This window comes from Mus musculus, chromosome 10 (assembly GCF_000001635.26).
Source record: "Mus musculus strain C57BL/6J chromosome 10, GRCm38.p6 C57BL/6J".
Classification (NCBI taxonomy): Eukaryota; Metazoa; Chordata; class Mammalia; order Rodentia; family Muridae; genus Mus; species Mus musculus.
Window position 1 is genome coordinate 118,745,468 of NC_000076.6, and position 27,912 is coordinate 118,773,379.

A 27,912-nucleotide genomic window follows, 5' to 3' on the forward strand; every position below is an offset into this window, starting at 1 on the left:
TTGGAGAAATTAAGTAGTGTTGTAGGAAATACAAATATGAGAGTCTAGTGTTCTAAATGTTCAGTGGTTTCCCAAGAATCTTAATTAAAAACAGCTTTGCCTCCCATTCATGTAAACTCTCATTCATTTGAAGTGGTAAATTTGGGGGGAGTGGTGTAGAGAGAAGAACTGTGGTAAACAGATTACTCTGAGATCACAGGGACCACAATCATGGAAACATTTACTTCAGCATCATTGATTATATTCATGTGATCTGTGTTGCAGGATATTTGACCATATTGTGAATTCCAAAATTGTGCTATTTATTGGGGGTAAACCCTGTTTCTAGTTATGGTGTAGCTCAGCCTTAGTATACCTTTAATCCCTCTGGCTGGAATACAGACATGCCCTTAGCATACACTTTCAATCCCAAACAATGTAGGTAAAGTTAGTTTGTAGAAGGACTCACCCATGTTTGAAGGTGATGTCTAACTGAGTGGCAGACAAAGTGATGAATCAGAGAAAGATTTGACAGAATAGGATATGCCCAACTTTCATGAGAGGAGAGAGAAAAGGGAACCTACTTAAGAGAACAGTGTAGGAGGTGGAGATAGAGTGAAAGAGAGAGAGAAAGAGAGAGAGAGAGAGAGAGAGAGAGAGAGAGAGAGAGAGAGAGAGAGAGGAGACAGAAACAGAGACAGAGAGACAGAGGCAGAGAGAGACAGAGAAGGCAGTTTTACCCAAACAACTATAGAGATACAGGTTACAGAGACAGAACAAGCTCAATACAGATGTATACAGAATGATCTAGAGAGTGAAAAGGAGACAGAAGTTTAGAACATATTGTTAGAATTAGTTTGGAGTTAAAACAGAGCAATTAAGGAGAGGCCAAGAAAGAAGCCAATTTGAATCAGTCACCTTGGAGAGGGGTTTTGAGCCAGAACAGCTGAGTTGAACCAGCCAGCAAGAGTTCAGAAGTAGCTAGAAAGGGTGAGCTTATTCAGTAGTAAGTCTCAGAGGCTGAAACATTCTAGGCCTAGATAAGATTGTACAGAGGCTAGAAACTTCCAAAACTAGGTCTAGGTTAGCAGAGGGAGGCAGTAAGACTTGGAGATGACAATTACACTAGGCAAATAAAAGTTACTTTTATATATCTGTAAGATGACATTTCCTTAGTTTTTGCTCTCATCCAAGTCTGTGTGAATGTGTTTGGACTCCTGTGAAATCAATTTATACATACTATGTTCTTCCTTCTTCTAGGAGCATATGTATAAAGAAACCCCATTCCTAGACCTAGGGCCGCTGTGACCTGAAGACCATCCTCCTGTTACTAAAGGTTGGTATCCTTAAGAAAGAAGGGAGTTGAGTCCCTTTAGTTCCTAAGGGAAGACATCACATAAGGTGACTGCACAAATCATGTTGAGTGGATATGGGAAAGGGGGAGGAGGCTGAGGGGAGAGAAATCATGGTTTACAACCGTCTGAGAGATGATTCATTCAACAGTCAGGGTTCTTTTTCTCCATACTAAAAAAGCAACAGAGCTGAAAGGGAGTGAGTTATCATCCCCCAGCAAAGAACACTACCCAGACAACTGAGAGGGGATGGAGAGAAAGCGTATGTCTGTCTGTCTCTCTCCCCACCCCTCCCAGAGGCATCAACCTGAAGCTCCCTGGAGACTGAGGTAGAGGTCCCCTACACATCTGCATTCCAGCAGCCCACTCCCACATTGAAGTTGCTGCTCCCCAGAGTCTGGTGCTAAATATAGCTCCTGCAATTCAGCCTGACAGAAGGCTCCTGCTGCACTGGGAACTGAATCTCCCCTTCATGCACTCCTAATATGGTCAGCTCTGCAGCCTGCAGCTTGGGAGCCAGGGGTGACTCTCCACACTGCCCAAGCTTAACCCTTCCGTGGAGGACAAAAGGGTCAATCTGCCTAGACTGACTGAGGGTCTGTTTCTGTTACATCTGAAAGCAAATTGAATGCCTGTGGTCTAAACAGGGTAAGATCTACTTCCTAAACACTTGCAGTGGTAAGTAGCCCATCAAGGAGACAGGGTAGGGTGGACTGCCTAACACCCGAAGCCCTGTCTCATTAGCATGGGAAAAGAGAAAGAGACAGGAAAACACACATGATTGAGGCTTTCAGAAACAGGGACAATGGTAAGAGGACTTGACAGTAAGTGCCAACCCCTCTGCTATGTGTCTGCTTTGTGACAAGAGCACATAGCAAAACATGTGTCCAAGGCACACAGCAAAGCCTGTCCTTCTCCAACAGAGAAAACAGGGAGCAGAGATCAGACCGACGTGCCCAATGAGCTCCCAGTGTTCTTGTGATGCCAGCAGCCAACCCAAAGCTTAGGACCACTCTGCTTTTCAAAGAGCCCATCACAAGCCAAGAGGCTTAGACTAATATAAGAAAGGCATCTGGTGGATACGCAGCTAATGCCCCTAATAACCTGGTACCAACAGGATGAAACACTAAAAGCCTCTCAGGCAGTTCCTGGGTACTAAGGTTCTCGGGACGATGTGTTTCGGAGAATGCTCAAGAACAGACAATGAAATGTGACATTTCAGCATGGCACTAACAACACACCGGTGTTCTAGGCAGCCCACTGGTGTGTGTCTGTAGGAAGATAGGTAGGGAAAGACTCAGAACCGAGGAGTAATTCCCTCAAGGTCTCAGTGTGGGAATTCTCAACTGTGGGACTGGCTGGCATTGCTCTGCAATAGGACCAACTGCGTGAGCATGTTTACTTTTTGAAGGCTTTTATTATTTTTTTAAAATGCTTTCCATATTTTCCCCAAAGGTCAGAGTCTTCTACAAGCACATAGACAAAGGGTCTAAATTAGAGATGAGACTAAGGCTGGAGTTCTTGGTGACAGAAGAGTGGGTCCAGCCTTCCTCAAGACTGTCTCCTTCTGAGTGAAGGTCTATTGTGGCTGTGAAATGAATTTTCCCTGTTGTCTGACCCTGCTGTCTGATGCCACCCAAGTGTGTCTGCTCTGTCCCATCCCACCTTGCTAAGGAGCCAGGGACCACACCCTTGTGTGTGCGCGCACAAGGTTTCAGGGGATAGTAGAGTCTCAGATTGCAAACTGGTATCCTCTGATGAAGGCTGGGGCAGGGACAGCCGCTGCTCACACACAAGAAAGATATATCATTGACTTTGTTTAAGTCCAGAGTATTAAAAAAAAAAAAAGACAACAACCTGCATCTTTAGTACCTTTATATTTTCTCCCGTGGCCTCTCTCCATCCTTGCCCCCTCTGTTTCCTCCCTACTTGCTGGGAACCTATGCTTGAACCTTCTAGGTCATATCCTGCCCAAACCTCTTTACACTCGAGAGTGAGCAAGCTGTCTTTCGTTCCCAACACTCTTATCTTCATATCTTGTTTTAATCTTTGATGTTATATAAAGTCAAATAATATGCTCAGATACCCTCTGCCTAAGGCCTCATATTTCTGTGATTAAATACTGACCAAAAGCAACTTAGGGAGTTGCTTAGAGTTTCTATTGCTGTGAAGAGACCCTATGACCATGGGAATTCTTATAAAGGAAATCATTTAACTGGGGCTGGCTTACAGGTTCAGAGGTTCAGTCCATTCTCATGGTGGGAAGCATGGCAGCATGTACGGAGGCCTGGTGCTGGAAAAGGAGCTTAGAATTCTACATCTTGATCTGAAGGAGGCCAGGAAGAGACTGTTTTTGCAGGCAGCCAGAGTCTCACTTTGGACAGAGCTTGAGCATAGGCTCTCAAAGCCTGCCCCCACAGTGCTACACTTCCTCCAGTAAGACCACACCCACTCCAACAAGGCCACACCCACTCCAACAAGGCTACACCCACTCCAACAAGGCCACACCCACTCCAACAAGGCTAGGCCTCCTAATAATGCCACTTCCCATGGGCCAAGCATATTTAAACCACCACAGGAAGGAAAGGGTTTATTTACCTTACATGTCTCAGGTCACCTCCATTGAGAGAAGCCAATGCAGAAACTCAAGTCCGGTTCCTGGAGGCAGAGACTGACACAGAAGCCATGGAAGAACTCTGCGTACTGGCTTGTTCTGCACTGCCACAAGGGAAAGAAATCGTGCAATATGTTAAGTAGGAAAATACATGCAACAGAGATATGATTTTAGACAGCATGATAAAGGAAAACCCTTCTATAGGGAATACATTTTGCGTTGGATGGGCCTAGAAGTACAAGGGTCCTGGTATAGCCTAGGATGTTTAAGGGGTAGAACTCTGAACTGTCACTTGCTGTTTTCCCTCACAGTCCCTTCCCCAATCGGATGTCTGAAGTGTATAAAACTCACTTGACTTTGCTGCTGACTTGGCCTTCTTTGTGCAAACGTAGAACATAAGGCATGGCTCCAGGGCTAGAGTTATAGGTCTTCCCTGAAACTTGGGTTAATTCATCCAGTTGGGTTGGCAGCAGAGACTGTTGGCTTTCTTGGATAAGTCTGGGCTGACTGGTCAGCATTAGGCAAGCAAGAAGGAGGAGCGTGATGAAATTGGTCAGTGTGTGTGGAGCGGGGGAGGGACTGATGGAAACAGACACAAAGGTTGGAATGCTTGCTCTGATTGCAAAGGGAAAGGACAATGAATAACCCACATTAAAGCAAAGCGGGGTGAGGCAAATATCGAGACACCTCTTTAGTGCCTCTGTGTCACTAAGCCGCCCAGAGGCTCTTGCATTTTTAGCCTCTCAAAGTTTGGAAATTCTGTAATCCAAGCATCTGAACTCTGATTAGAGTTGACCGGAACTGAAGAATACTAGCTAGAAGTACAGTGTCCTTTTTCCTCTGGGTCAGGAGCCAGGCAGGGTGTTCTCCTCTGGTTGTATTTAAGAAAGGCAGCAGTGTCTGCCCAACCAGATGGATGAACTGACCCCAGCCTCAGGGAAGACCTACGCCTTAGTTATGTTCCTTGTTACTATTAGCAAATACTTGACAAGAAACAATGTACAGAATTTAGTCTTACAATCTGAGGAGATCACTGCATCAAGGTAGGGAAGGCATGGATGGCAGCAGGAGCGAGAGGCTGGATGGTAACATTGTTTCAGGATCCAGAGGCTGGATAGAAACATTGTATCTATAGTCAAGAATCAGAGAGTGACTAGGAAGTTAGGATAAGTTACAAAGTATCAAGGCTTAACCTCTAATGATCCACTTCCTCTACAAGGGCTCCACCTATGCAAGTTTCACAACCTTCCCAAACAGGGCCGCCACAAGGTACCAAGTACTCAAATGCATGTCCATGGGGTACATTTCACATTCAGCATTCCACAGCTGCTGGCTTCCACAAGCTCATGGCCATCTCACGAAGCCAAAGGCATTCATTGCAACTCCAGAAGCCCTCATAGTCCTCAACAATCCTAACAGTGCTCAAAAACACAGTCTCTAAAGGGACAAAGGCAATCTCTGAACTGTAGTCCCCTGTAAAATGAAGAGCAAACAGCATACTTTGAACATACAATAGCATGAAACAAATACTCTTCTTTTTGAAAGAGAGGAATTGGGTCATAGCAAGAAAAGATACCACCAAAGTAAGACCAAAATCCAGCAAGATGGACACCAAATCCTGCTGTTCCCTGTCCGGCATCTTGTGCTCTTGATGGAATTATCTGGGTCCAAAGCGCTTAGATAACTCGTACAACCTCTCTTTTGAGCGAGGTCTTCTCCAGGTTTACAGCATTCTTTACCAGTGACATCACTGAAATCTCCAACATCCTACGGTTTCCTGTATGGATTAGGCTTCACTGTCATTATTTTTGGATTCAGCCACACTTGGGTTCTCAGGATATGGGAATTTGCTGCCAGATTCTCTGCCAAAATGTTGCAAGCATGGCCTCTGACCCAGTTACTGACAGAGTCCCTGTCCCCTTTGAAACCTCATGATCCAGTCCTCTGCAAATCTTTGAACATTGTGGCCTTTCAAACTCCCACCAGAGTGAGCCCTGCTCACAACAGTCTCAGGGTTTTCTGATTCAAAGTTCCCAATTCTTCCACATTCCTCCTACAAAACATCTCCTTAAATCCAAGATGCCCACAGTTAGGTCTATCGCAGGAATAGCCCCCACTTCTCAATACCATCTTTCTACATTACTTTTCTCATTGCTACAACCAAACACCTGACTGAACATTGGTTTAAGGAGTGAAAGGTCTATTCTAGTTTAGGGGGAGATCATCCCATTGTGTTGGGAAAGGCACAGGGGCCAAGAGAAGAGGCTGACTGGACACACCACATCCCCTGTCAGGTAGCAGAAAGCAGACAGGCAGTATACAGCACCAGGCTGTAAAACCTTTAAATTCACCCTCATACCTACTTCCTCCAGTGAGGCACCACCTTCCAAAACACTGCCCCCATCTGGGGACCAATTGTTCAAATGCTTGAACTTATGGAGGACGTCTTACATTCAAACCACAGTAACCTTTGACCTTAACTTTGGAACCACACACCAGGTTCAAAGTTTATTCAAAGTAGACAAAGGCAGTAAAGATGAGTGAGTTTCCTAAAACCATATGAATAATCAGAAAAATATACTCCATACAATGTTTCCGGAACATTTATACTAAAATAATTCAATCTTTATATGAAAATAAAAGCACGCACACATAGGCGACATGCTAATTGGATTAGCAGTCCACTGGTTGAGCTTGCTTCCCTCTGTTTCTGACATATGTTATCTTGGTGGTTCGTCATGTTACATCTGAGACCATAGCTCACTAGCCTGTAGGCAAAAATATTTACATTGGATTCTCTCAATGCCTGAGTCTACTCTTCTTCTTGAGGCATGGAAGTTGATGGAGAAAAATGGTATAATTATTTAATCTGGAACATACTAAAGATGTAGTTTTGTGATACAGATCATTTCTTCAGGAGTCAACACCTGACCTTCATGAACTACACATGAAAAGTGGCATAATTCTCATGTCCTAGCAGTGCCATAAGGTCCTGTAAGGCATCACTTAATATTCATGAGGTTTCTTTCATGTGTGCCCTCCTTAGTCTAGGGCTACTGAGAGAGTTAGTCAGAGGTTCTTAGAAAACGCTCATGATGAACAGAAGCATAACTCTCAACTCTAATTATCAATGCTATTCAGCTTTAAGATGAGTGAACCATGCCCTTTGTAAGGCTTTGAGAGAGTAAAGCCAGGGGATCAATATTAGTCAAAAGGTTGTTGGTTTGTTTTTCTCTCTCTCTCTGTTCAAATATGGAGCCTGACAAAGGAAAGAATTCTTCCTAGGAAACAGCTGAGTGATTTGTCTCTTCAGAAGTGGGCGAATATGTAGACCATGACCATTGTTCACAGGAAACATCAGCTGAACCGTCACTTTTTGAAAGCACAGATCTATTGGGTGGGTTTGTACGAATGTGTATGTTAGGCAAAGTTTTCGATTGAAAAAAAAAACCAAACCTGTCAGCTAAGGAAACCATTTTAGGTTAAAACGGCAAGGGAGGGGGACAGGGGCAGGGACTGCAATGGCCTGTCATGGAGTCCATGAAATAACTATAGCTTTTCATTGGAAAGGCTTGGGGATCAACTGAGCTGTGGAGAGGGGTCTCAGGAAGTAGAGCTTTCATCTTCAGAGATCCAACCACACAGTGAACCTGAGATGGCTTTTAAGCCCCAAATTTCTTTACCAAAATTATCTTTGTCTTTAAAGTACAATATTGGGGTTTGAGGAGGAAAGAGCACTGGACCCACAAGCAGGTCAAGCCATCACAGGCTAATTGCTGACACTGAATTAAAAAAAAAAAACTATCGATTTAATTAGGTTGCTTCACCACTTTTATCAAGGAGGCCATTTACCAAGTGTGCAGTTGCTCAATGTTCATTTGTTATGCCCAAGAAAAGAATCATCAGTTGTCTAGAAGCTGCCAGAGACGTGCGTGAAGACAGAGTAAGTCCCTGATACACAAACAAGCTGGGGTGCAGGGTAGGGTCACTGTGCTGTTGATTAGTATCTGTGGACCCCAACTTCCTCACTCTGCCTGCCACTGTCCTATGCTGTGTCCCCACAGGCTGACCCCCTAAAAACCATCCCAGAGCTTCTGGCTCTCTGAGCTCTGGTCTCCCATGTGTAAATGGGTGGAGGACCTGCTGGGTCTTTCTTCTCGGCTCTACCTCACAGAAACTGTTCCTAGTCATGCTCTCTGACACACTGGCATCCTTCCAGGTCATTGCCTTTGGGAAACAGGATTCCTTGGGCTCTGGAAGCAGAGTTCTCCATGCCCCTGCCGAAGCTTTGCTTAATGGCTTTCAACTCTTGCTCACCAACCCCTAGGCTCCCACCACCCTTACCTCTAGCAATGCTGGCTTCTGCGCACGGTTCTTTAAACCTCTTGTGTTAATCAGTTTTCCTAACAGGAGGCTGACCCAAACAGTCCTGAGTTCATTTACACACACACACACACACACACACACACACACACACACACACACACACACATGCAAGAAAACTATGATGAACAATTTTGGGTTTTCTTCAGCCATTTTTTTCCCAGAATAAAAACACTGTATTCTACTGGCTGCATTTGTTTTTCTCCTGCCTGTAAGAAATCAGTCAAGACCAGACAAGGTCAAGAGGAGAGAAAGGAAGTAAAGAAGAGGGTGAAATGGAGAGACCTAATTGGTTTTAAGATTCCGGCCACATTTACATACATTATTAGTGTTTTTTTTTTTTTTTTTTTTTTTTTTTATGAAATTGGTTTTGCTTGTGAAATGCTGTCAAGGTTTTTAATTTCAAAAGGCATGAGGAGGGGCCTACATAAATATTCAGGTTACAACTCAGGACCAAGAGAATAAGAGGCCCTCTCTAAACTGCTCCCTTCTCTCTCCATCTTCCACCTTAACCTGCCGGGATTAGGCATTACCTTTCTCGTGCACGTGTCTGTACAAGGTTGCTTTTGTGGCTCTGAGATGGAAGGTTGGCGCCTGCGCGGGCATGCGCATGTGTGGGTGAGTGGGTGGGTGGATGGGGAGAGGATGTGTCTCGTGAGGATTCACGGGTGTCGAGCAATGGACTCAAGAGTCTGGAGAGCCAGAGAACCCATCACAGCTGGAAACTTGTCCTGTAGATTCCACCTGGAAGGCAGACAGACCGCTGAGTTGCATCTCTCCAACTATGGATTGCATTTTGTCTCAGGAAGTCTGAATTGGAGGGCACTTATGTATGCAAAGGCAGTTCTCTCCAGAAATTACTTCTTGGAAAGACCTGTTTGGGGAGTTGATTCTCCGGGTTGTTTGTCAGCTGTCTTTTTACTTCCTTGATGCTGGGTTTTCATCTTAAGAAAATGAAGAAGAAAGGACCCCAGATGAGAGAACCTTGCTTTCCGGTCAGATTTAGAAGGGCTTCCCTGGAATTTGTATGGGTGATGCGGTTTGCTGCCGCCAGACAAGTGAGTGATCTCTTCACTTATCGCTTTAATTTCAAGCCTCAGAGATGCTCAGCTCTGTTGTTCAAAGAGTTTTATTAAAAATTTGTGAGGAGGGAGAAGCAGTGTCGGCGGGCCTGTCTGACTTCATTATCTCTGATGGACCGCACAAATGGAACAGGGCGGGCTGAGGCTGGAGACGACCCTTCAGGGCGCCGGGGTGAAGCCGGGGCTTTGGAGCAGTGTAGTCTTATGGCAGATGTTCTCATCTTCTGGGATCTCTCATACAATCAAGACTCTCAGAAAACAGCCATGTGCACGCTCTTCATCATTAAACCACTAGCGCTCTAGCCAGAAGAGACACAGCTTGGAATCCCAAATCTTACTTATGTAGTTAGTTAGCTAGTTAGTTAGGAGGCTAGACTTGGAATAAAGGCAGGGAGGGCCTCAAAACAAGCTAGGCCAGAACTCCTCCATGACAGAGTGACTCTCCAACCCCAAATCCCAACCTTGAACAGACTTCTCCTCATCCAACGTCTACTAGTTTCCCCTCTTGATAGCAAAAGTACAGCACTCGGGAGGCAGAGGCAGGCTGGTTTCTGAGTTCGAGGCCAGCCTGGTCAACAAAGTGAGTTCCAGGACAGCCAGGGTTATACAGAAAAACCCTGTCTTAAAAAAAACCAAAAAAAAAAAAAAAAAAAAAGTACACTCTGATCTCTTTCCCTGAGCATCTGGATCAATCGCCAAGCTGCCAAGAGTTCTCCGTGCTTTGATACACAATTTGAATCTTGCATTCCACAAAGTCATTTGGATTGCTATTCAGATGTTGTTTGAATAGCTATGAGCCTACAGCATTCCAAATGTAGGCATCTGCCCAATGGCACCAATTGAGGCAGCAAGCCCATGAGAAAGGCATGACTGACTGTTTCTACTGGTCCACAGAAAGCCCGTGTTCATGAGAGTAACCTGCTTAGGCAGCAGTCTATTCACACGCATGCGTGTGTGCACGCACACACATTTTCTATTTGCTGAAAGGTGGCTCCATTTGGCCTGTGGGAGCTCCATCGAAAATTGTTCAGTGGATCAGGTCCACAATCATGGTGAATAGTGGGTGAGAGAGTGTGCTGGCGAAACTCTGAGGGCAAGAATATAAAGAGGAAAAGTAAAGGGTCCCAGGCCTGCCCTCTGGAGTCAAACCCAGTGCCCTGACCAACTTCACCCCAGCCTCTCTCAACACTAAGAAATGCTAGGATCCACTGTGTGCTTATAAAAATGTGATGCTGGGGCAGAACAGCCAGAATGAAAGAATAAAATTTGCACACACACATGTACATACACACATACGTACACATACACACAAAAACACACATACAACATGGACACACGACAAACAGCATACACACATACACACACAACTTGGACACACAACATACACACACATACATACATGCATATTTACCCATACACACATACACACATACACATACATGCATACATATATACATGCACATACATATACACATGTAAATACACATAAACACATACTCACATACACACACATACACATACATGTACATGCACACACACACACATACATGTACATGCACACATACACACAAAAACTCACATATACTCATGCACATACAGATATATACACATACATGTACATGCACATGTGCACATGCACACACATACATACATATAAACACATACCCACATACATACCAACACACAACACATATGTGCACAAATATATACACACATACAAACACATGTTCATTCATGCACATACATGTACACATACACACATACATACACATGAACACACACTGACGGGATGCAAGTCAATGCAAAACTACCAAGTTAATACAGTGGAGAGTGTGTGTATGTGTTCCCTGGCAACATTTTTGTCCTGAGTGGAATAATGAAGGTTTGGCCTGGATCCAAGAGTGGGCAACCAAAGGGAAAGGTAGGCTTTGCGTGCCCCACAGCAGTGATAGCTATGTCTGCTGCTTAGAATCCAGTGCTCGGAGCTCTTTGAATCAGCCTCTCTGGGCTCTCTGAAATTTCCCAAGCCTGTACCCAGGGTAATTGTTCTCATCTTGTCTAAGTGCTAACTGAGTTCTAGAAGTTCTTCATTAATATCATACATATGAAAAATATATGACAAAATTTCCCCCTCCACTGTGACAAACCCTTCCATCTTATCTAAGGCCTCAGGCCACCATTTAATCTAATAGTCTCCCCATCACAAGAGAAGGGAATATAGCTCCTTTTACTTATGTCATGCAAGCTGTGTTCAACTCTGTAAAAGTGGTGCTGGTTTCCATCGAAGGAATTCCTCCTAACCAACAGGCCGGGCAGAGCATAGTCCAGTGGCTGTGGGTGACAGTCCTGTGCTTATCGATCTAGAGAGTCTATAAGCTATGGGGTGGGTGGGTATGGCACACACGCAGAAGGAAAATTCAGGGTTGGGCTGGCCATGTATTCTGACATACACAGGGCCTGGGGTTGATCCCTACAATTAAAATGAAAAGGAGAGAGAGGGGCAGAGGGAGAGACAGAGACAGAGACAGAGGCAGTAGGTCAGGAGCATGACAAAAGGAAGGAAGAGTATGGGGCGGGCACAGCAGAGCAGCCCACGTAACAGACAGGAATCAACACCTTCGTGGAAACTGTGATTTGAGCTGCTGTATCCTCAGCCACAGAAATTATGCTTCTCTCTGAAGTGCTGGTCGAGCACTCTAAATGATACCTTTAGTCCTGGAATTCAGTGTTCCGCTTCCCTGCAGGATGGCAACAGAGACTGGATCCAGAACCTAGTGTCTGATTCTGATTCTCAAGTCACAGAACTGTACATCGTGCAGACCCTTTTTTAAAAACAGCCCGCTATGAGAAGTTGTTGTGCTGATTTAAAATGTTTAGCGAGTAAAAAAAAAAGTTAAATATTTATAAAAAAGGAAAAAAGCTATTGCTCAGGCCTAAGTTGTTGCCATCGGTCGCTTCTATCACCATTTTGTGGTCCTGGTTAAAGGAATATTGCTATAGAAACTGAGTTAGACTCAGGTGGGACCGTAAGCTGGGGAGGAGGCCCTAAACTACAACCTTCAGCTCTCAAGCACCATGTTAGAGACACATTTTCTTCTAAGGCAACAAACACACTGGTGATTAGATTGTGTACTAAACTCTAGTTTTCAGGAAAGCCCCACCCCAGATGCCATGATTCGAAGTCTGGTGAGTAGAGTAGTCCTTTGAAGGGCAGGTCAGACCGACTGAGAAGAGAAACCAGAGTTTGGAAGGCATTGAATCTGTAGCCACCTGTCAGCCAATTCCCTTCCTCCCTTTGGATCTTCAGCTGTGTGGGTATTACCCCTCACCTACCTGCACCAGGGCCTTCTCCTGATGCTGTGAGAAATAACCCCACCCCCCTAAAAAAAAAAAAAGAAAAAAAAGAGAGCGATGTCCAGCCATAGTATCTGGACTCATGCCTTTTATCCCAGCACTTGGGAGGCAGAGGCAGGTGGATCTCTTAGTGTGAGGTCGGGCTGGTCTACTGAGCAGGTTCCAGGACAGCCAAGGAGAGAGAGAGAGAGAGAGAGAGAGAGAGAGAGAGAGAGAGAGAGAGAGAGAGAGAGAGAGAGAGAGAGAGAGAGAGAGAGAGAGAGAAATGTTCCCATACTGATAATGTTGATAGTATGGGGCTCAGCTTACAAACCCAAGGTAGTTATGTTGTTATTATTTTTGTTTGGTTTTTTTTTGAAGTCGGGTATATGTAGCCCAGGCTAGCTTTAGCTTTCAAAGTACTGGGGTTAAGGTATGCCCACTACACTGAACACTGGTAGGATCTTTTTCCAAAGAGTATTTCCATTGAACAGAGGGAAATTCTTCCTGTAGAGGTAGTCACCGTGGTGAGGCTGAAAGTTGGGCTCCTGTGTCGTTATGTCATCTTAGGAAGTCTTTATCGCCTTTCTAGGAAGGAGAGTCTCTACCTGAGAGACTCACGAGTCCACCCTTGGAGCTCCCTCACAGGCTGAGGACGGCTCTTTTCTTTGGCACACACAGTGGCTTTCTTTCTTTGGCATGCACAGAAGCCAGAGTCAGTGCTGGCAACGGCAACCACAACAAACCGGCCACGGCAAGGGCACATGCGCAGTTCTGCCTCACACGTGGGAATTCGGGCCAATTCAAATATTTCCAAAACACCTCTTGCAGCCAAAAGCTCAGCCCTGGGGCAGCCAGGGGCAAGAGCTACAGTTTTCCACCTCGGCCCGTTCTCACGCTGCCCTTTTTGTGAGTGTTCGGAGCAGGCTTATTTAAGATGACCCATGCCTTGGCTCTCCTCTCAGATAATCAACTATGCACAAAGGCTCAATCTTGTAGCTGTGTAGACGGTTGTGATCTGGTTGTAAGTTTTACAGAACCGTCATTGATATTCAGTACCACCAAATACTGCGCATGTGCCTTTGAGCCCACTGTGCCTGGCTCCGAGCGAGCACTGTTTAAAATAAGAAAAGGAGAAGAGGAAATTAATGAATTCAAGGGGCTCAAATGGCCCAGAGATGCTGAGGGCGAGGGCACAGCTAAAGACAAAGAGACTAGTGCAGTTTGGGAACCCATAATGCAAGCATTAAACCAAATCTACAGTGTGTGTGTGTGTGTGTGTGTGTGTGTGTGTGTGTGTGTGTGTAGGCCAGAAGTCAACCTCAGATGTTATTCCTCAAAGCACTATCCCCTTTGGTTTCTGAGACAGGGCCTCTCAGTGGCCTGGAGCTCACGGACTCAGCAAGGTTGGCTAGCCAGTTAGCCCAGGGATCTGCCAGTCCCTGCCTCCCCAACTCTAACATTATAAACACCCACCATCATAGCTTCTAGGTCTTAAGCTCAGACCCCCATGTGTGCACGGCATTCGATTTCCTGACTGAGCTATCTGCCTTGTGCAGATAAAGAAGCTGATGCTGATGGAGAGCAAATGACGTATCCTAGGTAACGCAACCAGCATCAGGGATGCAGGATGCAGAGCCAAAGCCAAGATGGCAGAAAGATACCTCTACTGAAATTCTCACAGTGCATCCACCCATGCAGTCAGTTGCATCTGTATAGTCTGAAATGTGCCAGTCATCCTTGCAAGTTTTATAATCTCACTAAGACTATAAGTTCCCTGAGATCAAAGACTACGGTCTTTACATTGGAGAAGAAATCGAGGGAGCTGGACAGATAGCTCAGTGGTTAAAAGTACTTGCGGCTCCTGTAGAAGACTAGGGTTTAGTGCTAGCACCCAAGGCAGGCAGGTTACAACTTAGACTCCAGCTTCGGGGAGTCTGATGCCCTCTTCTAACCTTTGCAGACTCCTGCACTCCTGTGTGCAACCCTACCACCACACACAAAAAAATAAAAATTAAAAATAAAATCTGTAAGAAGTATAAAAGAGAGGACTTCCGGTTACTAATTATGACATAGATGGTAGTAAGACATGAACTTACTAAAATAAAAAAGAACAGAATCGTCTTCCTTATCCCCCGGGTAAGTAAGGGCCATTTTAAAATGGCGAGTGGCAGGTTGGCCTCAAGTTCCAAAGGAGAGAACTATCATAGAAAGGCTAATTAACTTTCTGAAATAGCTCCATGGAGAATAAAGAGGGCAGTGGAAGCCACCAAGAGCATTCCGAACGTGTCAGTGAGAAATGAGTCCACAAAGAGATAATGTAAATCCATCCAGCTTAGCTCCCAAAGGCCCCAGATTCAAATAACTTCAGAGGCTCGGCGCTTTGATCCTTCTGCTCCTCCCCCTGGGCTTCGAACCTCTACAGTTGCTGGAGGGCAGGAGTCACAGTGGCTCAGCCCTGGCGCACATGTGAGCGGAAGAGCAGATGGCTGTGTGCAATGAGAATCCAATAAGAAAGAAAGAAAGAAAATCAGCAAAATCCTTTAAGCAATGACCCCCAGGCAAAGCCACCAAAGACTGGGGGGTATTCAAAGGTCTAGGTATCCCATGCAGCTTCGAGGAGCATCTTAGGCACGGCCTCAGAGGAAGCTGAAGGAAAAAGCTATCCTCCTAAGAACATTGAATTCTCCACAGCATCTCCTTTGAAAACATTTGCCTTATGAGTGCGGGTCTACCTATCTCTCCTGTGTCCTACAGGTCCTTTTGGCAGTCTATATCCAGGTGTCCAGTCCAGGCCCTATCTACCTTCATAGGAATACAGCATACACATGGAAGTAACACAAGTGCATTAAAAATTAGTGTTAGATGATCCTCAGCAATATCTATCACCAGGCCTTGGGGTTTTCATTCATATATATATATATATATATATATAAAACACACCCTCTAAGAACTATTCTGGAAAGACGCAGGCTTTTTAACATTCGTCTGGCTTCATCTCTGGCTATCATCTCCTGCCAAGGCAGGGCCTTGCCTTTGGACGCCATTCCTCCCCCAGTCCTGTGTCCCAGCCAGCAGGGTCATAGCCAGCAGAACACATCTGTGCTTATGGCCTAGCAAAAGGAGGAGGGACATCCTCCCAAGTGCAGCTTTTATGGAGGCCGCTGCTCCTGCATGAGGGACACAAACGCCTGCCACCAAGTCACTGAAATGTGATTTGCAAGCATCCAGGGCTGGGTGCTGTAGTTGCTGTTTAGAAATTAAAAAAAAAAAATTGTTTGCATCTAATTGCAGTTACCATCTGCCCACAACTTTAACTCTCATCCATATGCCAGTCTGAAACTGCCACAGTAGCCCCAGGTCTCCCTGGCCTTGATGACAGATAAGAGGCCAGCTTCCTGTTTGAATGGTTTGCCTCACCCACGACCACAATCCCAGCCTGTGCATAGTCCACATTTTCAAAGCATGACAGTTGTCTCTTGCAGGATTCTGCAGGAGGGACTAGGAAACAGAAAATTCAGGGGCGGTGGACTTAGCTCCATCGGAAGAGCGCTTGCCTAATACTGTTCCTGAATGCCTGGGTCCAGTCCCCAGCACTGACAAGCCTCCTGCCACGCTTGTATGAACCTGTAAATCCAACACTCATAAAACAGGTGCTGGAAGATCAGATGTTACAGGTAATCCTTGATTGCATAGGGAAATTGAGGCCAGCCTAGGCTAGTGGAGAGGAGCAGGGAGAGGGGGCATTTAGATAATCAGAATTTAGCAAACCACAGGATTCATCATACATTTCAGAATGACTGGATAGATTAAAAGTAAAGTGCGTCTGCTTAATATTTCTGGAGATTGGTTACAGAAGAAACTTAAATGCATCTGAGAACGTATAAACATTAACCCACAGTCTCTGAGAAGAAACAAGATACTGAACAACGTAGTAGTAGTAGTAGTAGTAGTAGTAGTAGTAGTAGTAGTAGTAGTAGTAGTGTAGTAGTGTTTGGGGTAGTCAGCAAATGCCTAACACCAATGATCAATTTTGATAGGAGGTATCTCAGCTGTTAGAATCATCATAAATTTTTCAATTTTAGTGATACAGACTTCTGGTGGCCCCCTCAGCTGTCCTTTATTTGTTATTCGCTGTTTCTTGATTACCAGGAAAATTATCAAACTATAAATTAGTTTTTGCTTTAGTCGGTGTTCTCTAGACAGACAGGACTGTCAGTAAGGGGAGGGAATTATCTTCTTTGGTCCTGGAGGCTGAGAAGCCCCAGGCAGGCTGTCTGACAGTTAGCAGGCTAGCGAAGCTGGAAACAGAGCCCAGTCAGTACACATCTGGAGATGTCACAGCCGTGCAGGATACTAGTGCAGCGGTCCTCAACCTGTGGGCCAGGATTCCTTTGGGGGTCGCATATCAAGTAGCCTGCATATCGGACATTTACACTGTGACTCATAATAGTGGCAAAATTACAGTTATGAATTAACAACGATAAAATTTTATGGTTGGGGGTCACAACAGCATGAGGGACTGTACTAAAGGGTGGCAGCGTTAGGAAGATGGGAACCACTGAATTAGTGTAACTCCCTAAAATCCTGGTTACCATAGCAGCCTTCCGATGCAAATGCTGGAGTCCAAATGCCGGAGAACCTGTAGTCCTGATGCCTGATGACAGGAAAAATAGGTACCCTGTCCCCAGGAGAAAAAAAGCAAAAAGCCATCACTCCTCTATCTTTGTATTGAAGTTGGACCACTAGTTGATTAGATGGTGTCTGTTCACACTGACGATAGATCTTCCTACTCCCATAGACTGCCATGCAAGGCTCCTGGGCAAGCCCAATCATTCCAATCAAATGAGAAGCCAACTGGTGGCCCTTTTGGCTGTAAATGAGTGCGTTCCGCGCCTGTGGAGATTCGAGAACAATGAATGCTTAACCTGGGTGTCTCTTAATTCAGTCCAGTTGACATCCCAAATTAACATCACACTCTGGCAGAACCACAGGCTGGGACTGCAAAAGTCTAAAGTTGATGGGACCATTTCGGAAGCTAATCCAGCTTTCCCTCCATGAGCAGCTGACTAGACAGAGGTACAACGTAAAAGGGACATAAAATATCCCTATGTGACTCAGCCAACCAGACTCCAGGGGGTTCCATGGTGGGAATCCAAGAATGGGGGAGGGGAACTAAACTGTGGAGAGAGTAAGCCCACATTTCTAATCACACAACAAAGCAGCTCTAAGAACTTCACAGGTTTTCCTTGCCTGAGTCCTCGAAAACAGACAAAAAAGACAGGCTTGTTTGTGGTTCTCGTCTTTAGATAAATAAACCGAAGCTGAGAAATGATAAACTCACTGATAATCATCAAGCAGGAATATGAACTAAGGCTTTGGCTTTTAAAACAACTCTGCAGTCTTGTGTGTGTGCCCGCAGGTGCTGGTGCACATGTGTGCAGGTATTTGTGGACACATGTGTGCATGTGTATGGAGGCTAGAGGTCAATGTCGGGTGTCTTAATCAATGGCTTTCCACAATGTTTCCTTTGTCTCTACTACAGTAATCACAGGGGAGTGGTTTTGATGCTTTAATTGAATCGGGAATCGACTACCAACGCTGAAGGTCCTTGTCCCCAGTTAGTTTTTGATCTGTCAATCAAGATGCCAGTGGCCAATGGCTGGGAAAAGGGAGACAGGGCGGGACCCTTAGAGTTGCTCAGGCTAAGACAAAGGGAGAGAGAGGAAATTGAGATTCTTGAGGGAGAGAGAGAGAACAGACTCAGAATTGCAGGGGAGATCATATAAAATGTAGGCGGAAAGGGAAAGAGGCCCACGGAACGGCAGTCCAGAAGCGTCTTGGGCATCACAGACAGTAACCAGGAAGCAAAGTTAAAGGTACATTTGGAAGGGGTTTAGCCAGGAGTACCATAGGGAAGGGCATGGGCATGCTAGCCGAGGAAGGCTTAGAAGTGCCTAGCCACTGAGCCAGTAAGACATGTTAAAGATAAAGCAGTGTGTGTGTGTGTGTGTGTGTGTGTGTGTGTGTGTGTGTGTGTCTTTCATCGGTGGATCCAAAGAGACCCTGGGCGGGTGGCTGGTAGTGCACCTCCCCCAGGAGCTAAAACTACACGCAACAGGTAACTGTTTTTTTTTCTTGTTTTATTTAATTAAAATAGTATCACATTATTTATCCCTATACCTGTCCCCCTTCCAACCCCTTCCATGACCCCCACTCCTTTTTCAAATTCATGGCCTCTTATTTTTAAATTATTATTGTTAGGCACATGTGCATATGAAAATAAGTGTATAGATGCAACCTGCTAGGTCCATTTAGTGTTGGTTATAAAGATATATATGAGATAGATAGTTAAATTATAGATAGATTATAGATAGATAGATAGATAGATAGATAGATAGATAGATAGATAGATAGGACAGATAGGTAGATGATAGATAGTTGATTGATGGATAGATAAGATAGACAAAAAGATAGATATAGATAAAAAAGAGATATATAGATTAGATATAGATATAATGTGTGTGTGTGTGTGTGTGTGTGTGTGTGCGTGTGTGTGTGTGTGTGCGCGCGCGCGCGCGCGCATTTTAAGGCTGAACATTTGAGTTTGGATAACTATTTAGGGAGTTTATTTGTGGTGAATGCTAGTTCTCTCTCTCTTAACAGTTTTTATTGCCTTTAGCTCTTCATCTTGACCAATGGTCCTCAACTTAAGGGCTTCAACTTTCCTTTGGGCTTTGAACAACCCTTGCACAGGGGTCAAATACCACATATCCTGCACATCAGATATTTACATTACAAGTCATAACAGCAGCAAAACTACCATTAGGAAGTAGCAACGAAAATGGTTTTATGGCCGGGGGTCACCTCAACATAAGGAACTGTATTAAAGGATCGCAGCGTTAAGAAGGTTCAGAAACACTGATTTGCTGGCAGGGATTCTTGCTGGTCCCCACCCACACTGGCATTGGCTTGCATACTGATGCTGCTAGGCAGATCTGCATATCTGGGATTCCACTGTACACTGGTAGGCATGGCGTTTATATATTGCTGGGGATCCAAACTCATCCCATAGTGTGTATGCAATGCAAACACATCACAAAACAATCTCCCCAGCGCCCATGTGATGCAGTCTTATTCTTAACATTCACGACACTCTCTCCTTACTAGATAGATACCTTCAGTAATATTCGAAAGAGCCCTGATGAGGCCGGGGCAATCGTGGTATTTTGTTCACTATGGTGGTTCAGAAACATCAAAACAGCCAGCACCTTCAGTTAAAATTACCAGTCAAGAGAATGGCCTAATTTTAGTTCGTCTGAACAAAGCAACAGAAAGAACTGGGGTTCCAGAAACCAGAGAGAAGACTCTCCCAGAATCCAGAGGGAGATGAACAGCACCTTGGTATCCGTGGCTTCATCACCAAGGAGAGGAGTTACTGCTGACGAACTCCTCTGGGTACACAGCTATGCAGAGACAGAAAACGGAAGCTGAACCGTTGAGGCCCTCATTAGATTGTAGGAGCCACAGAGCTCCTGACTCTAGACTTCATCTCCTATGAGGCCATAAATGTCCTCACTGTTCAACTAGCTGCAAGTTGTGAAAAACACACTAATCAATATCGGCATAGCCCCTAAGTCCTCCTCAGACCGGGGAGGGGGAATGGACCACTCCTAATAAATAACCTCCCTCCTGTGAAGGGGGCCTTAGAGTGTACCCTCTCTATGGGTGAGGGGGACAAAGGCCAGGACGCTTGAGTAACTCACATGAGGTGACGCTGATAGTACTTGATAAGGTTGGAATTTGTACCAGGGAGGGTGTGTGTTTTCCTGTACACACAGGGCAAACTTCAGCCAGTCGTGTCAGGTGCACAGATCACGGTCCAGTCTTAAGCAGAATCTAGGCAAGGGCCTTTTAAGGATAACAGATAGTAAACAGTCTGCACTCAGAAGCGAATGCCTTTCAAAACAGAGTGCCTGTCACAACAAGGAACTTGTGGCCTGCCTAGGGGAAGCCCCTTGTGTGCCTAGGCTGCCACAGCAGTCGTAAAAGGCTGTGTGATTCAGAGACTAATCCCAGGCATATTGAACTCAGGATAAGAACTCAAAACATGACTCTCAAAGTCTATCAGCTAAGGTTATGTGAGGCGACTGACAGCCCTGCCTGCCCTGCTCAGGCCTGGATCTGTTATCAGCCGGTAGCACAGAAGTTCAACTCAAACAGCTAGAAAAACAGAATGTGGTCAAATAAATAAACAGGAGGAGGGAATCTACCGCTACAGGGAACAAGATCTCTGTGATGGCAACATGACTCCCACAACATGCTTTATGTAAAAGAATCTGCTCTCTCTTATCCATGTCCTAAGAAGTTACAGAATCTCTCTTTTCCTTAAATAGGTTGCCATTCTGCTGTAAACTCTTACTGAGAATTTTGCATTTACAACAGAAAATAAATGATTGGGATATGTGAGGACATTTCCCAATCTCTACCTCTAGCAGAGCTCATACTGGTGCTGATATTGGACACTGAGCTATTCTCGATGTGACCCTCCCATGCTTTTCCCTTGGATAGGGATATAAACAATCATGTGGCCACATTCAGGCCCTTGTCTGCTTCTCTCCCCCCATCCCCCACCCCAATGGTCTTAGCTTTCATTTCTAACCCTTTTTGTGTTAGGAAAAAAGCCATTCTCGCTGCTGTGTGTAAGGGAGGTTGGCTGATGGTTATGTACTTGTTAATATGAAGGAGATTGGTCTCACCTTTGCTTCACATATGAGCAGGAGTTCAAGGTCTGCTGCTAACTAGCTGGCCGTTATTGCAGGTGAACTTTGGAACTAGTGTTTAGCACCTAGAAAAATCCGAGAATAGTGTCAGCCTCATGGTGTTAAGAGGCGCACATGAATCAGATAAGATGCGGAATGTAAACACGTATTTTTACAGTTCTAATTCTTGTTCATGCTACTGAAGTATCCCACCCAGAGTTCATTGCAAAGGAAGAGATCCTTGACACACGTCATTTCTTTGCCTCAGCTTCTTCTTGCAGGGGATGAATGAAGCTTGCTATCCAGAACCTGTCTCCTATATGAAGAATATTCTCTGATAATTATTTTTCTAATGGACATGAGCTGCATTTTTCAAAGTGTACCCCACACACACATGCACACACACACACACACACACACACACACACACACACATACACACACATGCACACATGCACAGAGAGAGAGTGAGAGGGAGGGGGAGAGGGGGAGAGGAAGGGGCAGGGAGAAGAAGAAGAAGAAGAAGAAGAAGAAGAGAAGAAGAAGAAGAAGAGGAGGAGGAGGAAGAAGAGGAGGAAGAGGAATAAGAGGAAGAAAGAGGAAGAGGAAGAAGAATTATTTCTATGTTCGGGGGAAATGAGTGAAAAATTCTTTGGCGGAATATTTTCAGAGCATCTTTCCCAGCTCTTGAAGATTCTGCTATTCATGGCAGACTGGCAGCTTCGGAAAGTCTCACTCTAAAGAATTGCTTTAAATTTAGCTTTTCAGAAACCAGTTTGACCGCAGATTCCTTTTTCTATAGATAATTGCTAGGCCAGTCCTATGCTCCATGGAATATGTGCTGGGAAATTTTAGATTAGGGCTGAAGGCTAGAAACACGAAGTAAGTGTGACAGAAAAGTACACTGAGGAGACAGGCTGTGGGGGTGACACTCTTCTGTGTAGAATCAGGAGAATAAGGGTTGAGGACTATGTCACTGAGGGTGTGACATTGAGAAGAATATGTCCCCTCTCAGCCACAATGGGGAAGTGTGAAGGAAGGAGATGGATGAAGAAGGCAGAAGAAAGCCATCTGTGATGACATCGGCACTCAGCAGACAGTGACTTGAGAGCTGAAGAGACAGATGGATGTCCCGGCGTCACGGAAGAAGGAGAACAACATGAAGAAGAGCAAAATAAAGGATACTGGGCTAGACGTGGCGAAAGAAGACACTTCTGAAGATTCCACGGGTGGGAAAGATTCCAGACTGCTCTGCCACAGAGCTGCCTGGTCTTCAAAATCCTGGTACCATCAGCAATTCACAAAAAGTGAATCTGTCAAAACATTAACTTCCTGTTTGAGAAGAGGGCTGAATGGTATGTGGATGCATTAGAAATTTCCAATTGTTACAGTAAGTCTCCTTGAAACAGTCACACAACACTCATGATGCATTTCTGAAGTAAATATGACATAGAGGTTCTTGCAAATAGTTTAGGAATGTAGGGACTGGAGAGACAGCTTGGTGTTTAAGAGCACTTGCTGCTCCATCAGAGGACTAGAGTTTGGTTTCTGGGACCCATGTCAAGTACTTCCCAAGTGCCTATAACTCTAGCTCTAGGGGATCAGATGCCCCCTGCTGGTCTCCATGGATACACAGACTCACATATACATACTTACACCCAGACACACATACACACACACACACACACACACACACACACACACACACACACACACACAGAGAGAGAGAGAGAGAGAGAGAGAGAGAGAGAGAGAGAGAGAGAGAGAGAGAGAGAGAGAGAGAGAGAGAAATAAAAATAGAATAAATCTTTTTTAAAAGCTGCTTAATGGACTCACAAAATGGTTCAGTGGGTAAAAGTGCTTGTTTCCAAGCTTGATAATCTGAGTTCTATACCTAGGACCCACACACCAGAAGAGAAAACGGTGCTTTCAAGTCGACTATGCACACATCATGGGCATACACATGCATGATAGATAGATGGTAGATAGATACATAGATTCATAGATAGATAATGCAGGGATAGATAGATACAGATTATAAATAGATATCTAGATACATTAGATAGATAGATACATTTGATAGATTTATAGGTAGACATAGATACATTAGATAGATATGATGGATAGATGATATACTAGATAGCTAGATAAATGATAGATATAGATATAGATAATAGATAAATTTATAGATAAGCATAGATAGATCAACCAATAGATAGGTAGATACATAGATACATAGATTCATAGATAGATAATGCATGATAGATAGGTACAGATGATAAACAGATACCTAGATACATTAGATAGATTTATAGATAGGTATAGATATGTAGATAGATATGATAGCTAGATGATAGATTAAATAGCTAGATAAATGATAGATATAGATAGATGAGTAGATAGATGATAGATAATAGATATATAGATGATAGATTTATAGGTAGGCATAGATACATAGATCAATCAATAGATAGATGATATATTAGATAGATAGATAAATAGATAGATGATAGATAGATACATAGATACATAGATAGATAATAGATATAGATAGATAGATAGATAGATAGATAGATAGATAGATAGATGATAGATAGATAGATGATAGATGATAGATAGATAGATAGATAGATAGATAGATAGATAGATAGATAGATAGATAGATAGAAAGAAAATAGATATAGATTGATAGATAGATGATAGATAGATGGATAGATAGAAAATAGATATAGATTGATAGATGATGATTAGATAGATAAAAAGTTAGATACACAGATAGATTAGGTATATAAATAAATTATAAATAGATATAGATAGATTACCCATCTGTATACAGACACTATTTGTGGAAATCTGCGAGGGCTGTGGCCCTGCTGGAGTGGTCAAGGAGTCCTGGCTGCTACTCTCTTCCGCAGCTGCTACTACTCTAGAGCAGTGAGACATTGCTATGTGGCTGGTGGCCTGGCAGGAGTAGGTGCTCCCTAGTCTGCATGAGGTGGGAGGAGGGGCTTGACTAGCCAGGGAAACACAGGTGCTAGGAACCAAGGTCAAGGCCACCGGGTGGGAAGTGACCATGGTGAGCCCAGGAAGCTTCCATCAGCGAAAGCTTCCAGAGAGAACTCTTCCCCCAAAGGTGTTACAGCTCTTATATGACAGGAATTCCCCAACAATCCTTTTGGGGGTGGGTTGGGGTCTGACATCAGATGCTTTCTATTGGCTTGGCCTGAGATGTTAAGGATGCCTCATCTGCATGTGGAGGGGCTGCAGGGCACTGCCCCATGTGACTGATTGTCAGGATCCTCTCCATGGGGTGTTGTGGTCATGTGACAAGGAGCTGACCTGGAGCAGGTGAAGCCCTGCTATCCTCTGGTGTGAGGCGCTGGGGCTTCTGAACCCTCTCAGCCTTACCAAGTTTCCTGGCATGGTCCACTGCCCCACAATAGTCAATAGATGACAGATAATTAGATGATAGATTCGATAGATTATAGATGGATAAATAGTAGATGAAATAAATAAATAGATAAATGATAGATACATAAATAGATAGATGGTAGATTTTAATAGATAAAGAGACTATAGATGTTAGAATAAATGGGTAAAAATGCAGGACATGGTGAACAACCTGTCTCCAGTGAAGGAAGAGAAAAGAAAAAAAGCAGAAAAGTTACAAGTGGTCACAGCACCGCAGAGGCAACCCTGGGAGCTCTGACCTCTCTGTCCCTCTGGAACCCTGGAGCTGGCTAGCTTTCTCCTTCATCTTCCTCTCTCCCAGTGTGTCCCCCAGCGCCTGCTTCCCGGCCCCTCGGTCCTTTAGAAGTGTGAGGTCTGAGGCATTCACATCCTAAGTACAGTCTTGTCTCCTGCACAGCTCTGTGCATCTGCATAGCTCCCCCTTTCTGTATTCCCTCTCTCACCCATGCAGTCTCCTCTCTCAGACACATACTGAGCTCTTGCCATGCCTCGTGCTTTCATGGTGAAGACCTTCAGAGAGTATGTTCATCCCTACCGCTTCTGAAGTGAGATTTATTTTCTCTTCCCATTCATGATAAATTTCACAGTCTTTTCGTCTGTATATTGGAAAATCAATGATGTTTTAATGCAGGGAGAACAAAATTCTGACTGGAGAAGTAGATGTTGGTCACAGTAAATGCACCTGATTTTAGTTACTAGCATATTTCCTATTCTGTCACTTTTTGGACAGGTGAAATGTGTTCCTGCCTGGTTAGTTGGCACTTTATTCGTTTTTATATTTATTTATTTAGTTTATATATAAATGTACACATCAATTATATTTATATTTATATACTTATACATACTATTATTTATAACTTAAAATGGGAGGAGTGCTGTTCCTTTCTTTTTATTTTTCCACCCCAGTCTGAGGGTTGTATGTGCCAGTGATAATTTCTGTAGGTGAAGAATTCCGGAGAAGCATCATATGTATCAGCCCGTCCTCTGTTACTGCAACCAAACTGTAACATAAGTAACTTGTAGGGCAAGATACGTGTGTGTGTGTGTGTGTGTGTGTGTGTGTGTGTGTGTATCCCTGTCTGAGGGAGGAGGACTGTAAATATGATATATGCACATTGTATGTACCCCTGTGCTCGTTGCCTGAGAAGGTCAGGTACTCCATTACTCTCTGCCTCATTCCACTGAGTCAGATCTCTCTCTCTCTCTCTCTCTCTCTCTCTCTCTCTCTCTCTCTCTCTCTCTCCCCTTCCCTCCCTCTATCTCCCTCTCCCTCCTCTCCTTCTCCCTCTCTCTTCTTCCCTCTCCAGATCTCTCTCTTTCTCTCTCTCTCTTCCCTCCTTCCCTCTCTCCTTCTCTCCCTCCCTCCCTCCCTCCCTCCCTCCCTCCCTCCCTGCAGCTGGAACTTGTTTTGTTTTGTGGGTCTTTACATTTGTGCAGCAGTGCTCTTAACAACTGAGCCATCTCCCCAGCCTCTACCGTACTTTAGAACCATTACCTTATCTCACAACCTTCTGGAAGTCCAAGGCTATGGGCTAGATCTGATAATGGTCTTCTTACTGATGCTGCTGCTGTCTCGAGGCACTGGGTTTCTCATAGCAAGGGATGGACACCTTTCTTACATATGCTTATCTCTCTGGTTTCTCTCCCCTTCTTATGGATGCACTAGGATTTAATCCTGGGGACTCTATCCTGATGACCTTGCCTAATCGTGACCACTTCCTGCTGCTTCTCAGCATCACAATCAGATTCAATTTCTTCCCTCTTAATACTCATGCTAGGGGCTGAATTCCAACCAGGAATCCCTGCTAGTCACACTGTTTCCACACGCAATGACTGCAATGGGGCTCAGGGTCACAGAGTCTCTGTTGCAGCTTGTAAACTCCACCATTCTAGGACATAAGCAGTGGAAAGAAGTTGCTATGATTCTGTTCCTTCATGGGCATGAATTAATCGGTAATGATAGTTAATTTTCTTTGTTTTCTGTGGCTTTGAGCGTTTCTTTAAGGGAAGATCTTGCTATGAAGGCTAGGATAGCCTTAAACTTTTGACCCTTCTGCCTCAACCTCCCTGAGGGATAGTTTTACAAATGTGAGCTATATTGAATCCTGAAATATAAATTTTGCATAATGTTTCCATCTCAGCAAATAGGTGCAGATTGTTGATGTTTTTCCTAACCCCATTGGAATCACTCTTAACTCATATGCTATAGACCAGTGGTTCTCAACCTTCCGAATGCTGACACCCTTAAATACAGTTCCTCATATTGTGGTGACCCCTGACCATAAAACTATCTCATTGCTACTTCATAACTGAAAGCTTGCTACCATTATAAATTGTAATGTAAATATCTGATATGCAGGATCTGATATGCCACCATGTGAAAGGGTCATTTGATTCCCAAAGGGCTCGAGACCCACAGGTTGAGAATCACTGCTATAAAGAAAAGGCACCCTCAGACTGTGTGGTCATTTCAGTGCTTGTATACTATTGTATCAAAATGAGCATGGTGGGGCTTCTGTCTTGTCAAGAGTAAGGAAGCCTGACTAGAAGACCAGAGAGCCTGGCAGACAAGTGTGTGCCAAAGGAACATGTGGGTAGGAAGAAAGAAACACCAGCTGATCCCTGCTTGGAATAGAACCAGCTCTTAGTCGTTAGTTTGTTATCACTACTGTGAGTTTTGCCACTCAGACAATAGCTGAAATATAGAAAGGTAACAAATGTCACAACAGATTCAGAAGCAAAATACAGAAAAGGCTAGGGAAGGAAAGGGAAGAGTAATGGGAGAGAGAGGACGAAAAGCTATAAAAGCCCACAATTCCAGAGTCATCACCCTCTGGCTCTCATCTCCCAAGCTCCAGACATGGCTGCTTGAATTTTTGAATACTCTCTATCCCTGTGTCTCTCTGTCTCTCTGCATCTCTGTCACTGTTTCTCTC

General features: G+C 44.4%; 2 long non-coding RNA genes across 10 annotated transcripts in view; one reads left to right on the plus strand and one right to left on the minus strand.

Moving 5' to 3' along the window:
* LOC115485728 overlaps positions 1 to 5,774 on the minus strand; it is a 34,816-nt gene extending 29,042 nt beyond the window's left edge. For 6 of the 9 annotated variants that reach the window (XR_003948963.1, XR_003948961.1, XR_003948962.1 and 3 more), the window contains exons 1-2: positions 4,297 to 5,774; positions 3,930 to 4,049 (exon numbers count right to left, since the gene is read on the minus strand). This is a non-coding gene — a long non-coding RNA (uncharacterized LOC115485728). Of the gene's footprint in view, positions 1 to 3,929; positions 4,050 to 4,156; positions 4,259 to 4,296 lie in introns of those variants that run through there. The other 3 variants (XR_003948957.1, XR_003948964.1, XR_003948959.1) reach the window with 3 other exon arrangements.
* Gm33439 overlaps positions 1,236 to 27,912 on the plus strand; it is a 38,456-nt gene continuing 11,779 nt past the window's right edge. Inside the window, exon 1 of the long non-coding RNA XR_001779651.1 lies at positions 1,236 to 1,315. This is a non-coding gene — a long non-coding RNA (predicted gene, 33439). The remainder of the gene's footprint in view (positions 1,316 to 27,912) is intronic.